At 37.1% G+C, this 16016-nt stretch overlaps 1 long non-coding RNA gene across 1 annotated transcript; it reads left to right on the forward strand.

Annotated features, from left to right (window-relative positions):
• Nucleotides 1-397: 397 nt before the first annotated feature.
• On the forward strand, nt 398-1797 carry LOC131228637 (uncharacterized). The gene is made up of 2 exons (XR_009163035.1): nt 398-1353; nt 1464-1797. It is a non-coding gene; the product is annotated as an uncharacterized LOC131228637 (long non-coding RNA).
• Nucleotides 1798-16016: the final 14219 nt, after the last annotated feature.

The following is a 16016-nucleotide window of genomic DNA, read 5'->3' on the forward strand; positions in this document are numbered from 1 at the left end:
ATCAAGACCTAGGCAAAAATTTCAACGTAATGGTTTCCTGGGACTTTTCGGACAGAAGGTTGATGTTGTAGATCACACTGAGAAGAGGTTACAAGATTTGGAATAGAATGCTAGAATGCAACAATCAGATGTTTCATTGATAGGTGTAATGTTCTGCTTTCCTTTACTTATGAGCCCAATTTCATGTGTATAGTGGTTCTATGTTGGATATATTGCTCAGGTTGCAGTTGGTATCCTCATTGCATGATCCATCCCTTCTTTATCCTTCTAACCTTGATTCAAGACTGATGCTTGTCCGGAATTGAATATTCTTGTTTTATAGTTTTGTAAGTCCCTAAAACCCATTTCACCCTCTTTCCCTTGCCAAACAGGTCTTAATACGAACGATGTTTGCTGATGAACATATTTATTCCAATTATATGGACTCAAAGCAGTGGTTACAAGATATGGATGTGCTTGAGATGATTCTGAATAAGTTCAGCTCCTCAGTAAGTGTATCATGACTTATGAGCAACAATCTTTGATCTGATTAAAGTTTAACCTCCTGGAATTGAATATATATATTTTTTAAAGTCTGCTACTTCTGCAAAAGTCTAGGGCGTACATCATACGAGTCCTATGATGTCATAATCTGACGTGTGAGATTTGAGCTTCCTATAATGTGACTGTTTAGATCTTATTAAATAAAACATCATGCTATTCAACATCTCATGAAGAAAATCATTAACGGCCAATCTATACTTTATACGCTATACCCACATGAAGAGAGAAATCATCTTATCTTTTAGGCAAAATATCCATTTCTAACCTTATAGAAAGCTCAGATTTCACACATGTTTTGTATGCTCGTGTGTGGATATTTAGGGCCCTTAAGCATGTGGAGTTAGCAAACCTCCAATATAAAAATATAAAATTACAATATATGAAATGACATGGGTCATGGCCACTGTCTCCCATACACAAAAACTTGTAGAAACTGCAACAGTGATGGGCTATAAAAATCACAAAGCGAAATTGGATTTCCCACACTAATCTTGCTTTTCCTAATCTCAGATCAGTTTGAGAAAAGCCAAAGAAATCAAGGGATTTTCTTATCTCTCTTTTTTTTTCATCATTTTCATTGATTTCTCTAGCCATAGTTGTAATGGGGAGGTCTCCTTGTTGTGAAGAACATGGTGTGAAGAAGGATCCATGGACCTCAGAAGAAGATCAAAGGCTTGTGGACTACATTGAGAAGCATGATCATGGAAGTTGGAGAGCTCTCCCGAAGCTCACGGACCTGAAGAGGTGTGGAAAATTCTCCAGTGAAGAAGAGCGGATCATTGTCAACCTTCATTCGGTTCTTGGAAATAAGTAAGTTTTCGATTGCTTTAATATGTATTTTGATGCAATATTGAGTTGAATTCCAATATTGCTTTTAACTCTGATACCAATTAATTTCTTGTCGCTATTTTGTTTTGCAGTTTTTAGGCATGGATGAATGGGAGCTATAGATTAATGGATTTTATTTATTTATTTATTTATTTTTTGAAACTAAATTCGATTTATTATTGTAAATATTATTCGCAGCAGCTCGATGCATGTGAAAGGGCCACATAGGCATGTATTTTATTTTACTTTTTATAGGAAAACAATCACTAGGCACTATCGACTTCCTGAGAGGAATGTGAAATCAAGTGGGCCTTGACCAAAAGTCATCAGGTGGGCCTTGACCAAAAGGGTCAATGATAAGGTCCATCAATTTATGAGTTGGAGAGGCAGAACTCAAAAAATGGGACTCACTATGAGTCGGGCATCTATTTTGTGCCATTTCCTCTTTTATATATATATATATATATATATATATATATATATATATATCATAAACTAAATGTTTGCAATCTAATGAGCCTGTACATCCGAAACTGCAGGCAACATGAAGGTGCCATAGGCAATGGAAAAGAGACCTTAACCAGTAAGGCATAGGGGAAAAAATAAAAACCAAATCACAAATATAGATGCATTTACAAATGCATACGCATTATGGAATTAGGAACCTAAATGCTAATTGAAGTGTTAGTAAAGTTAAATCAGTCCCACATGGATAAGAGCCAAAAATTCAAATACCACAACCTATCGTACAAACTGTTGGTAAATCCCACATGAAGCGGCGGCCAGGACAATCGTAAATAAATCCCACATGCAGCGGTAGCCAGCACAACCGCCAATAAAGGGAACATGACTGCCGGTAAAGCCTTTACCGGCTATTAGCAAACTGCAGGCAAAGGCTTTGCTGGCGGTTTTCTAGGCCTTTACCGGTGGTTTTGACCGCCGGTAAAGGCCAGTTTTCTTGTAGTGAGCCCCTATTAAGGAATTCCTAATTAATTTGAGCTCAGGGAGTTATTATAAGATGCTTCACTGCATTAGATGGTGAAACGGCCTATAGGTTCAATTGTGGAGGTCTTGTTGTCTCCTAAAAACAATGAAAACTATGGAAACATGAAACATATTGGGAGCTCACAATTTTAGTCGACTCACTCAAGGTATGGTTTTCTTTAGGTCATTCGAACCACTCGTCGGTCGTTTGATTGCACTTTGTTCTCCCGGATGAGCCCTATAATGTTGTCCCAACCAAGTAGCTATTGCGAGCTTGGTGGACTCTCTTAGTTGGGGTGTTTAGGCGGTTATTCAGGGTTTAGGGCCTGTGCTGCATGAGGAATGACCATTGGATAAGGTGTGTTCATGAACCCCAAGTGCATGGTTGTGAAGTAGTAATTACTCGGTGAGACCAAGGTCAAATCCACAGGGAATGGGAAACATTGTCTAGAACTAATCTAAGTCTAATGTGTTGGTTTGAGTTTTTAATCCAACAATTTAAGAAAGAGTTTTAAAACAATTAAATAAAAGTCTAAGGATCCAAGAATCCACTCATAGCAATCTCAAATTTGATTTACTGATTCAATAGATAACTCAATTGGAATCGAAGTCATATCTTATCCAATCAGAATATGATTTAGTTAAACCATTCATAAACGTTAATAAGAACATTATTTCAATAGATTGATTCTCTCATAAAGTATTCGGATATCAATCACAAGGAGCCAAAAGTATCTAAAAGCACTCATAAGCAATAATAGATCAATCAATTATAGAGATTGATTCCTTCTCTAATTTAACCTAAACAATTGTTAAATCAAAGTATTTATTATACCTAGAGTGCACAACAAATCTAGACATAAACAACTCAAATACTTCAAAGTAAAATAAAATAAAATCAATCTAATATCATTGATTAAAATAATGTAATTGAATCTAATAAAGTAAATACTGAAATTAATTACAGGCTTCATCCCTTAACCTTAACTAAGAGATTAACTACTTATAGCTAACTCAAAAATAAAAGAAAAACTAAAACATCAACTAAAACCTATAAAGAAATCAAAGCGGAAGAACGTTGTCGGCACTCCACCCAAGCATTCTCTTCATTTGTAAACCCTATAAGATGATTTGGAATATCCTAGGCACCCCTTTACATAGTTTTAAAATGCAATCTTTCACACTGCTTTAAAAAAGTTTGCAAACTGAATTTGAATTATATAGTCGCACGCACCTTCAATGGCACCTTCAATTACATCAAAGCTCCCTAAATGACATCGAAAAAAGTGTCCACTAACTAATTTGAAAAATTCATGATTTTCTTAATGGGATTAAAGTTACCTTCGACGGCATCAAACATGTCCTCGATGGCACTGAAGGGTTGTTTCTGCAATTCTTTAGGATTTTGTCTTTTTGGCCCTGAAATTTCATAATACAAATTTTCTAGCCCTAAATTTTCAGGATTCCTTTTCCTTAGTGCCTTCACTTTAAATCTTCGATTTTCTTCTTTCTTTACTTGATTTCCTTGTATCTTTGGTACTTCAATTCTTCAATATTGTCCTCCATAGATCTAATTCTTTATTATCTTCTTTTGATATATGAATCCATCATTTTAAGCACATATTCATCATATGCTTCTGAATCACATCGCATGACGAAAATGTATACAATTAAATCAAATTAACACTTAAATGCTAGGAGAACTAATGTAATTGAAGGGTAAAATATGCAATATTTAAGTCTCAACACATCCCCCAACCACCATTTTGCTAGTCCCGAGGAAAACATGTGAAAGATATTTTTTTTTAAATGAATAATTTTCATAAGCTCAAGTGGTTCTAAAAACAATCTAGATTATAGAAATATAATATACATTAATGTTGAGTACTACTTTCTCCTAAACTTTAACACCTTCTAAATGTCCTAATCAAGTTCAAAGCATCAATCCTATAATTAGAAAAATTCTAAATATTAAGTTTCATGAGTGCATAGTGAATTCTAGACTTATCCCAATGAAAGGTTCAGTTATCTACTTTTATCATAACATTGATGACCCAAAGAACATTTAGGATAACCAAAACCTAAACAAAAACTTGTCTCATGGCTCAACCTATACTATACAGCTTTTGATTTTTCTATCGATGACTTTCACACTATTTCGACAAGAAACGAATGTATTTTGATAGAAAAATTATCATTCAATAATAACAAAGAAAAATAGAAGAAGATTCATCATCATAGAATTTATTAATTCTGAGTTTCAATTAGATCCTCGTGTTTCCCTTGATTCTAAAAGAAGGTACATTAAAAGAAAAGAAAAACAAGTTAATAGCAAGTTTGGCAGCATTTCGGCTTAAAAAACGTCTGTCATAGTGACAATAGGGTTGTGCAGACTTGAAATCTCTTGTTTCTACATCAATATGTATATAATGTATACACATAAAGAGAAGTCACGAACAAGTCCTGCTAAGCCATGCAATAACACTACTAAAAAAAATTCATTATTGTAATTGTGGAAGGCCACCAACATAGAGGGGAACCCATTACACGGGCAGACTAGTTACATGGTAGGTTTGGTTGTGCGGATGGTTTGGTTGCGCGAGTGACTTGGTTCCCTGCTTCTCCACTTCGGAAGCTCCTAAACTTCTGATGCTTTTCTAATGAGGAGAGGGGATTATTTATAGACCTTACGCACGTGTGACACCCACTTCCGTGCAATAGGGGAATTCCATGCAACAGGTCTTCCAAGATAGAGAGTTGGGCACGTAACAGCTAAGGCAGGCTGGGAAAGTAAGGCAACGCAATAAGGAGGCCACTAGATCCATGCAACAAGGAGGACACTGGATCCGCGCAATGAGAGATCAAGAGAAAGAGGGGGCAGGGTGCTCAATGAGAGATCCAGAGAGAGAGAGAGAGAGCGCCACGCAATGAGAGATCCAGAGAGAGGGGGGGCATACGCAATGAGAGATCTAGAGAGAGGGGGCCGCGCAATGGGACTTCCAGGAGAGAGATTTAGAGTATTTTTTGTATCCTAACAGATGACCCTTTGATCCTTCTTTGATTGGTTTATGAAAATCAAATGAAGGATCAATCTTCTTCTGCATAGAATTCCTTTCACGATAGATAATACTTCATGAAGGTAGATCTGATCGCATACCGAAGAAGTGCCGCTTGAATAGAGAACTTAAGAGTCGAGCTCGAATGGAAGACTGAGGAATCACGCTTAGACGAAGGATCGTACTCGAATGGACTGTTGTCAAATAAATCATGGTCGAAGGACTCGAGCTTGAATGAATCACGGTTGAAGGATTACTGGATGGTCACCTCCAAATAGAGAATCATGCTAGAAGGAATTATACTTGAATGATGACTAGATGATCGTGCTTAAATGGAAAATTGCATGCCCCAGTTAAAAGCACTGAGTGAATGCTTCGATAGGGAGGATAACGGCGGCAATGAAAGAATTTTATCTTCATAACAATTAATCAGGTAGAACGCTTTTCTATGAATAGGGGCGCAATTGCATCCTCCACAGTTTTGATTCCCTTATTCGTGCAATTCCCTTTTCATCGAAACTTGCCTCTGTAACAACTGTGGTGACTCGATCTTTGAGCAACTTGATTAGAAAACTGTCTTTTAATGCTACTCTTGCTGCAACAATCTCCTCGATCAGCTCTAACAACTCCTTCTTTGAGCTCTTTGGTTAGGGAATTGTTCTTTAATGATATTCCAGCTACAACAATCTCTGAGAATGTCTCATTTATTCATGGTCTGTATAATATAGGATTTCGGGTGATAATCTTTCCTACTAAATTAATTAGAATTAATATCTCAAGATATCACAACTTTCCAATCCAATTTCATGAAGTATTGATAAATTCAAAATATATTAATAGTTCAGAATAATTGTTGACAATTCTGAAATAATCATTGTATTGATGACTTTAAAGTAATTATAATGTATAATGATTTGAACTGCACGTTCCCTTTCTTTGCGATATGTAATATGACAATGATTTAGTCATTTCATTTTCCATGCTTATTAGTGTACTTTGCATTACATTTGTTGTATTCATTGTTTTAGAATTTAGTTATGTCAACTTTGTGCCATAGTTTAAGCTCTTAAGGTTTTATAGCGAATATAACTTTGACTGGACATACTTTGACTAGACCTGACTTTGACTGAACTTGACTTTGACTGGACTTGACTTTGACTAGGCTCAAGGAGCAATTATAGTTTACCACCAATTAAGGGTTGGGCTCAAGGAGAAATTATAGTTTAGGCTCTTAAGTTGTTAGAGCATTCACAGTTTAAGCTTTCAAGTTGTTAGAGCATTCATAGTTTAAGCTCTTAAGTTGTTAGAGAATTTATAGTTTAAGCCCTTAAGTTGTTGGAGCATTATATACAGGTCTCATGCGTGGTTGGCCGTTTGGGTGCACACCATTACCATAAATGATAATGAGGAGTTTAATAATACACTACAAGAAAGAGGGTTTTTAGTGACGAAATAAATTTTTGTCGCCAAAAGTTTAAACTTTTAGCTACGAATATTTTCGTAGCTAAAAATCATGGATGAGACTTTTAGCGACGAAAATTTTCGTCGCTAAAGGGTAAAAACAATTTTTTCCAAAATTCAAATAGATTACTTTTAGCTACGAATATTTCCGTAGCTAAAAACCCTGGAAGAGACTTTTAGCGATGAAAATTTTCATCGCCAAAGGCAACAAACAAATTTTTAAAAAATTGGAATGGATTACTTTTAGCTCCGAAAATTCTCGTAGTTAAAAATCAGGGATGAGACTTTTGGCGACGAAAATTTTCATCGCCAAAGGCAACTTTTAACGACGTATATTTTTGTCACCAAAGGCTGCAAACAAAATTTCAAAATATTGGTATGGATTACTTTTAGCTACGAAAAATCATGGATGAGACTTTTAGCGATGAGTATTTTCGTCGCTAAAGGCTGCAAATAAATTTTCAAAAAATTGGAATGGATTGCTTTTAGCTACGAAAATTTTCGTAGCTAAAAGTCCTGGATGAGACTTTTAGCAACGAATATTTTCGTCGCTAATGGCTTTAGAAATCTAATGGATTACTTTTAGCTACGAAAATGTTCGTAGCTAAAAACCTGGATAGGACTTTTAGCGACGAAAATATGCGTCGCTAAAAAACACTTTTACCTACGAAATATTTTGCAGGTAAGTCTCTTTTTTTAAAAAAAATTATTCCATCTCAAATTTCCTGATATACACCTGTTAGAATATAATTCATCATATTCTTCCTAATATACACCTATTATATAATATATTTCATCACATTCACATTCACATCCATCTAAACCCAAACTACGTAAATTCATCCAGACATAAACTACATTCATCCAAACATATTCTGCATCCATCCAAACACAAACAATCTTATGGAAAAAAACAAATGAAAAGAGAAAGAACATATGAGAGGTGATCTAGACAAATGAAAAGAAAAACAACCTTAACCTAAACCTAAACCTATAACCTACACTTATAGGTTTAGGTTATAGGTTTAGGTTTAGGTTTTGGGTTTAGATTAAGGTTAGGTTTTATATTATAAGTTTAGGTTATAGGTTATGGGTTATAAGTTATAGGTTAAGGTTTAGGTTATAGGTTTTGGTTTAAGTTAAGGTTATAGGTTTAGGTTTAGGTTAAGGTTTAGGTTTAGATTTAGGTTTATGTTTAGGTTTAGGTTATAGGTTATAGCTTTAGGGAATTGAGAATAGGTTAAGGTTTAGGTTTAAGAAATCAGGTTTTGGTTCGGGTTCGGTATCGGGTTTAGGTTTCAGTTTTCAAGTTTAGGTTTAGGTTTAGGTTTAGGTTAGGGAGTTGAGGTTAGGATTAGGTGTAGGTTTAGGTTTAGGGATTTGAGATTACATTTAGGTTTTATGTTCAGGTTTAGGGATTTGAGATTACATTTAGGTTTTAGGTTTAGGTTATAAGTTTAGATTTAGGTTTAAGTTAGGTTATAGGTTAAGGTTTATGTTTAGGAAATCGGGTTCGGGTTCGGGTTCAGGTTTAGGTTTGGGATTTCAAGTTTAGGTTTAGGTTAAGGAATTAAGATTAGGATTAGGTGTAGGTGTAGGTTTAGGGATTTGAGAATACATTTAGGTTATAGGTTTAGGTTTAGGTTATAAGTGTCAATTATAGGTTTAGGTTTAAATTAGGTTATAGGTTATAGCTTTGGGGAATTGAGAATAGGTTAAGATCTAGGTTTAGGGATTCGGGTTCGGGTTCAGGATTGGGTTTAGGTTTGGGTTTTCAAGTTTAGGTTTAGGTTAAGGAGTTGAAATTAGGATTAGATGTAGGTTTAGGTTTAGGAATTTGAGAATACATTTAGGTTTTAGGTTATAAGTGTAGGTTATAGGTTTAGGTTTAAGTTAGGTTATAGGTTAAGGTTTAGGGAATTGAGAACAGGTTAAGGTTTAGGTTTAGGGATTTGAGAATACATTTAGGTTTTAGGTTTAAGTTTAGGTTAAGATTATAGGTTATAGGTAATAGCTTTAGGGAATTGAGAATAGGTTAAGGTTTAGGTTTAGGTTAAGGTTATAGGTTTTGGTTTTGGTTTAGGTTTAGGTTATAGGTTATAGGTTTTGGTTTAGGTTAAGGTTATAAGTTTTGTTTTAGGTTTAGGTTTAGGTTAAAGTTATAGGTTTAGGTTATAGGTTTTGGTTTTGGTTTAGGTTTAGGTTTAGGTCTTAGGTTTAGGTTAAGGTCATAGGTTTAAGTTATAGATTTAGGTTAGGTTTAGGTTTAGGTTATAGGTTATAGGTTATAGGTTGTAGCTTTAGGGAATTGAGAATAGGTTAAGGTTTAGGTTTAGGACATCAGGTTGGGGTTCGGGATCGGGTTTAGGTTTGGGTTTTCAAGTTTAGGTTTAGGTTTAAGTTAGGGAGCTGAGATTAGGATTAGGTGTAGGTTTACGTTTAGGGATTTTAGAATACATTTAGGTTTTAAGTTTTGGTTCAGGTTTTAGTTTATAGGTTTAGGTTATAGGTTTAGGTTAAGGTTAGGTTATAGGTTATAAGTTTAGGTTACAGGTTATAGGTTTTAGGTTAAGGTTTAGGTTATAGGTTTTGGTTTAGCTTAAGGTTATAGGTTTTGCTTTAGGTTTAGGTTTAGGTTTTAGGTTTAGGTTAAGGTTATATGTTTAGGTTAGGTTTAGGTTTAGGTTTAGGTTATAGGTTATAGCTTTAGGGAATTGAAAATTGGTCAAGGTTTAGGTTTAGGAAATCGGGTTCGGGTCCGGGATCGGGTTTAGGTTTGGGTTTTCAAGTTTAGGTTTAGGGTAGGGAGTTGAGATTAGGATTAGGTGTAGATTTAAGTTTAGGGATTTAAGAATACATTTAGGTTTTAGGTTTTAGTTTATAGGTTTAGGTTATAGGTTTAAGTTTAGGTTTTAAGTTTTAGGTTTAGGTTTTAGGTTTAGGTTTAGGTTTTAGGTTATAGGTTTAGGTTTAGGTTAAGGTTATAGGTTATAGGTTAAGGTTTAGGTTATAGGTAAATGTTTAGGTGATAGGTTTTGGTTAAGGTTTATGTTTAGGTTTAGGTTATAGGTTATAGGTTATAGCTTTAGGGAATTGAGAATAGGTTAAGGTTTAGGTTTAGGAAATTGGGTTCGGGTTCAGGATCGGGTTTAGGTTAGGGTTTTCAAGTTTAGGTTTAGGTTTAGGTTAGGGAGTTGAGATTAGGATTAGGTGTAGGTTTAGGTTTAGGGATTTGAGAATACGTTTAGGTTTTATGTTTAGGTTTAGGTTTATGTTTAGGTTTTAGTTTATAGGTTTAGGTTATAGGTTTAGGTTTTGGTTTTAGGTTTAGGTTATGGGTTATAGGTTATGGGTTTAGGTTTAGGTTATAGGTTTTGGTTTAGGTTAAGGTTATAGGTTTTGGTTTAGGTTTAGGTTTAGGTTTTAGGTTTAGGTTAAGGTTATAGATTTAGGTTATAGGATTTCGTTAGGTTTAGGTTTAGGTTTAGGTTATAGGTTATAGTTATTGGCTATAGCTTTAAGGAATTGAGAACAGGTTAAAGTTTAGGTTAGGAAATTGGGTTCGGGTTCGGGATCGGGTTTAGGTTTGGGTTTTCAAGTTTAAGTGTAGGTTAAGTAGTTGAGATTAGGATTAGGTGTAGGTTTAGGTTTAGGGATTTGAGAATAGATTTAGGTTTTAGGTTATAAGTGTAGGTTATAGGTTTAGGTTTTAAGTTAGGTTATAGGTTAAGGTTTAGGGAATTGAGAATAGGTTAAGGTTTAGGTTTAGGATTGGGTTCGGGTTCGGGTTTAGGTTTGGGTTTTCAAATTTATGTTTAAACTAAGGAGTTGATATTAGGATTAGGTGTAGGTTTAGGTTTAAGGATTTAAGAATACATTTAGGTTTTAGGTTTAGGTTTAGGTTTTAGTTTATATGTTTAGTTTATAAGTTTAGGTTTAGGTTAAGGTTAGGTTATAGGTTATAAGTTAAGGTTTAGGTTATAGGTTTAGGTTATAGGTTTAGGTCATGTTTAGGTTATACGTTATAGGTTATAGCTTTAGGGAATTGAGAATAGGTCAAGGTTTAGGTTTATGAAATCGGGTTCGGGTTCGGGATTGGGTTTAGGTTTGGGTTTTCAAGTTTAGGTTTAGGTTTAGGTTAGGGAGTTGAGATTAGGATTAGGTGTAGGTTTAAGTTTAGGGATTTGACCATACATTTAGGTTTTAGGTTTAGGTTTAGGTTTTAGGTTATAGGTTTAGGTTTAGGTTAAGGTTAAGTTATAGGTTATAGGTAAAGGTTTAGGTTATAGGTTAACGTTTAGGTTATAGGTTTTGGTTAAGGTTTATGTTTAGGTTTAGGTTAAGTTATAGGTTATAGGTAAAGGTTTAGGTTATAGGTTAACGTTTAGGTTATAGGTTTTGGTTAAGGTTTATGTTTAGGTTTAGGTTATAAGTTATAGGTTATAGCTTTAGGGAATTGAGAATAGGTTAAGGTTTAGGTTTAGGAAATTGGGTTTGGGTTTAGGATCGGGTTTAGGTTATAGGAATCCTGATTGCCGAATCTGGTGCCGACAGCCTCCGTAGTACCCCATCCTCGGATCCTAGCGTTCATACGCTAGATTCCGATCCTGGGATCCTACAAGGAGGATTTTTTTTTTTTTTTGGCAATGTACATTTATCTCGTAATAAGCATAACCACAAGTATACCCAAATCATAAAGGCAACATCATCATCACATATCCACTAATATAATCATTTGAATACAATGCTGAAAGGAAATACATATATCGAAATCAAAGCTCCAGAATACAACTGCACGCTCCAAGCTCAACGCTGCTGCAACCTAACACTACCTGCACGCATTTGTCGTGCATAAGCTTATAGAAAGCTTAGAGGGCGGTGTAAGTGTGTGCACAAGGTAAGTACCAAGTATTCAATACAATGCCATTATCATACAAACTGAAAGTACTAGTAATCCATAAATCGTACAATATCGGAATAAGCAAAGATACTAGCAAGATCATGAATTATTTGAGTAAACAGAAATACTCACAAGATCATAGATCATACGATAACAGAGTAAGCGGAAATACGAACAAGTCCATGAGCCAATCAATATATACGCAATATATAACAGCTACGCAAATGAGGAGTCATAAAGAGCCAAATATCAAATGTAGAGGATGCAATACAATATACATTTCTGATGAGTAACACAAATAGCATCAGTCGTACCTAAACCACATAACCATATAAATGCAATTGGGTATATAATTCCTTATGTGTTCACAAATACGTCAGCCATATCTAGACCATATAAATGCAGAAACACAGAATCCCAAGATGTCGTATGCCGCGGATGAAATGCAATATGCGGTGCGGATGGAATGACCATGCTGGAGCGTGAAGTCGGGATGGTAGTACGTAGTATCGTAGGCTATGGGGTCCATCACAAGAGACTTCTATCCAAACCAGTCCCATACCTAAATTTGGATAGTCAGACTCAATGTGGTAGACTCCTGATCTCAGGTTAGTCGCGCGCCCCAACCGAAATCCTGACCATTGCGAAGGCACACGTATCAACTAGTTGCTTACCACCAACCCGAGTAGATAGTGAATGAATGAATGCATGAATGAGTATGCAACTCCTGCTCACTAAATCCACATATCAAGACGGTTCATCTATGGGATCATCAGGGGTTTAATACACTCCAAATGGCACTGCTCCTCTCCCGCCGCACAACCCAAGTGAGCGTAAGAAACCTCACTATCCGCCTTACCAATAGTCTGTCAATACCTATCTGGTATGTCGATAGCGGACCCATTCACGAGCTGGTCAAACTCAGCCTAGTATTGCCCCCTACCCTCTGGCGGGTAAGGCCACACCCCCTCCCAACCGACCACGACACAGTGGGAGACGCGGCCTCCTGGTATTCGGCACTCGGCGCTCATGCATCCACTCGGTCTCGACGTTGGGGCGTCTCCGGCCACGGAGGTTTAGGGATTTTCACCCGGGACATCTATGGCGCCCGTATGCTAGAACCAAACATTTCCTGTCCCATTTGGCCATCCACGATATACCCGTGGAGGCTATCGGCCCGATGTCGCTAGGGCATACAGAATCATAATGCGAGATGCATGAGTCATACATACCAATCATGCATCCTGCGCATGCCGCATGCTCATGTGTGATAACCTCCGCCAATCAGGGAGTCTCATAACGACCGGCACTATGGCATATGAAATGGTCAATCATGTCTCATAACAAACATGCAGATGATGCGTATGGGAAGATATCATAATGCTATGCTGTCAACTACTCATACTCGGTAATAATACCTGGCATCAACAATCAGCCTTCACAATTTGGACATCTAACCAACATTGCCCTAAGGAATGGCCCACATTGAGCTAAATACATAACGGGGCCACGGCATCACTCAAAGGCCTAATATACAATACAGTGGGTCTTGCCCAAGGACCACGTATGCTATGGCCCGCCAGATAGTCGTATTGACTTCATTTTTCGGCTCAACGCCTAAAATGATATGGGTAATATAATGGACGGCGTGGATTGGATTGATACATCAATTTGGGGCCTACAGGAGTGGTCCATCCAAGTCCATCCAAAGTTGAAAAAAATCAACTGACACCTTTTATTTTCTTGTCAGTACACAACACTGTCAGTTCACGCTTCACCTCGTGGACGCTGGACGGTGGATCACACGTATATTTAAGGTGGGCCCCACCACATGTATGATATCAGGGTGGACCACCAATGGTTGGATGGTGTGGTTAATACACACATGACTGGTGGGTCCCACGTCCAGCACCAAAAGAGAAAGAGAGGGAGAAATAGAGAAAAGAAAAAAAGGATTGGTGGAAATAGGAGGGACCCCACTACTATGGGCCCCTCCATACAACACATATATCAAGATGGGTCCCACATATGTGGCCCTCAAAACACAAACCAAGTAATAAAATCACCCACCTCGAGATTTCTTCTTCCTTCTTCCATCAACGCGTTCTAAAGCTCCAAAGAACGTTATTCATCGGTTGAGATGAGGCTTTGATGGTAGAGATGAGAGGTAGAAAGGTGGGCCACACATGACATCCTCTCATGGGAGCCATGGACGTGGGTTGCTCCATGGAGGGATTGCTTGGAATGGAGAGAAGTGAAAGAGAGAATGATGTAAGGGAGTGATGGGAGAGAGGGATGGTGAGGTAATGGGAGTTAATGGGTTTGACTTATGGGGAAAAGGGAAGGTAAGGTGATATGGTAGGGTGATGTCACCCCTAGGGTGACATCATAGTAATTAATGTTTCTAGGAAAGTACAACAATAGGGATAGGTGGGTCCCACAATCAATGGATCAACGGCCTAGATAATGCACGGGCCGGATCTTATAATCTGAGCGTCGTATTGACGCACAAGACGCATCGTCGGAACCGCGGCGACGGCGCGGTCAAAATGACTAGGTCTCATTTTGAGTCGGCTCGGGTTTACAGGATGTGACTCAAGAGCATGCGCCAATGCTATCTACTCGTCCCGGGTCGCCGAAATTCGACTAGAGGGAACCGTGGAAGTTATGGAATGGTATGGGCTAGGATACGGGTCTTACTTGGGTTTAGGATCGGGTTTAGGTTAGGGTTTTCAAGTTTTTAGGTTTAGGTTAAAGAGTTGAGATTAGGATTAGGTGTAAGTTTAGGTTTAGGGATTTGAGAATACATTTAGGTTTTAGGTTTAGGTTTTAGTTTATTGGTTTAGTTTATAGGTTTAGGTTATAGGTTTAGGTTTTGGTTTAGGTTTTAAGTTTAGGTTATAGGTTTTGGTTTAGGTTATAGGTTATAAGTTATAGGTTATAGGCTTAGGTTTTAGGTTTAGGTTATAGGTTTTGGTTTAGGTTAAGGTTATATGTTTTTGTTTAGGTTTAGGTTATAAGTTTTAGGTTTAGGTTAAGGATATAGGTTTAAGTTATAGGTTTAGGTTATAGGTTATAGGTTATAGCTTTAGGGAATTGAGAATAGGTTAAGGTTTAGGTTTAGGTTATAGGTTATAGGTTTAGGGATTTGAGAATACATTTAGGTTATAGGTTTATGTTGAGGTTATAGGTTTAGGTTAAGGTTAGGTTATAGGTTATAAGTTTGGGTTATAGGTTATAAGTTAAGGTTTAGGTTATAGGTTTTGGTTTAGGCTAAGGTTATAAGTTTAGGTTTAGGTTTAGGTTTAGGTTATAGGTTATAGTTTATAGCTTTAGGGAATTGAGAATAGGTTTAGGTTATAGGTTTAGGGTGTGGTTTAGGTTAAAGGTGTGGTCCCTGCAAATACAGATTTAAACGCGACCTGCTCTAATTGGCCAGGCCCCTCCAATGCTGTCCATAGGAAATGGACAGCTTCATCATAGTCATAACAATGGTTCCCACCTTTCAGGGACCCCCGCTCATCCAGATAGCTTTGACGCACATCCGGGTCTGCTCCATTAATTTCAAGAAAATACATAAACACGGTCTGTCCAAATGGCCAGGCCCCTCCAATGTTGTCTATAGGAAATGGACAGCTTCATCATGGTCATAACAGTGGTTCCCACCTTCCAGGGACCCCCGCTTATCTGGATAGCTTCGATGCACATCTAGGTCTGCTCCATTAATTTCAAACAAATACATAAACACGGCCTATCCAAATGGTCAGGCCCCTCCAATGCTGTCCATAAGAAATGGACAGCTTCATCATGGTCATAACAGCGGTTCCCACCTTCCAGGGACCCCTGCTCATCCGAATAGCTCCGACGCACATCCGGGTCTGCTCCATTAATTTCAAGCAAATACATAAACATGGTCTGTCCAGATGGCCAGGCCCCTCCAATGTTGTCCATAGGAAATTGACAGTTTCATCATGGTCGTATTTATTTCCAAGTGGATAAAATAAAAAATTTGATGTCCTGGTTTGTGTCCTTTATATATGCGGACATACTAGTGCATCTTTCCCACATGGTAGTGAAGCAACCATTTATGGAAAAATTGAAATCCCTCATAATTTGAAAAAAAAAAAAAAAAATTTAGACCAAAAAAGATTGAAAATTAAATAATTCTGACATTCTTGTGTCGTTTGTACTATTTAGGTACCAATTCTCTTGGAGGCTTATATTAGGGTTTTTGCCCAAATGTA

This window comes from Magnolia sinica, chromosome 2 (genome assembly GCF_029962835.1).
Source record: "Magnolia sinica isolate HGM2019 chromosome 2, MsV1, whole genome shotgun sequence".
Classification (NCBI taxonomy): domain Eukaryota; kingdom Viridiplantae; phylum Streptophyta; class Magnoliopsida; order Magnoliales; family Magnoliaceae; genus Magnolia; species Magnolia sinica.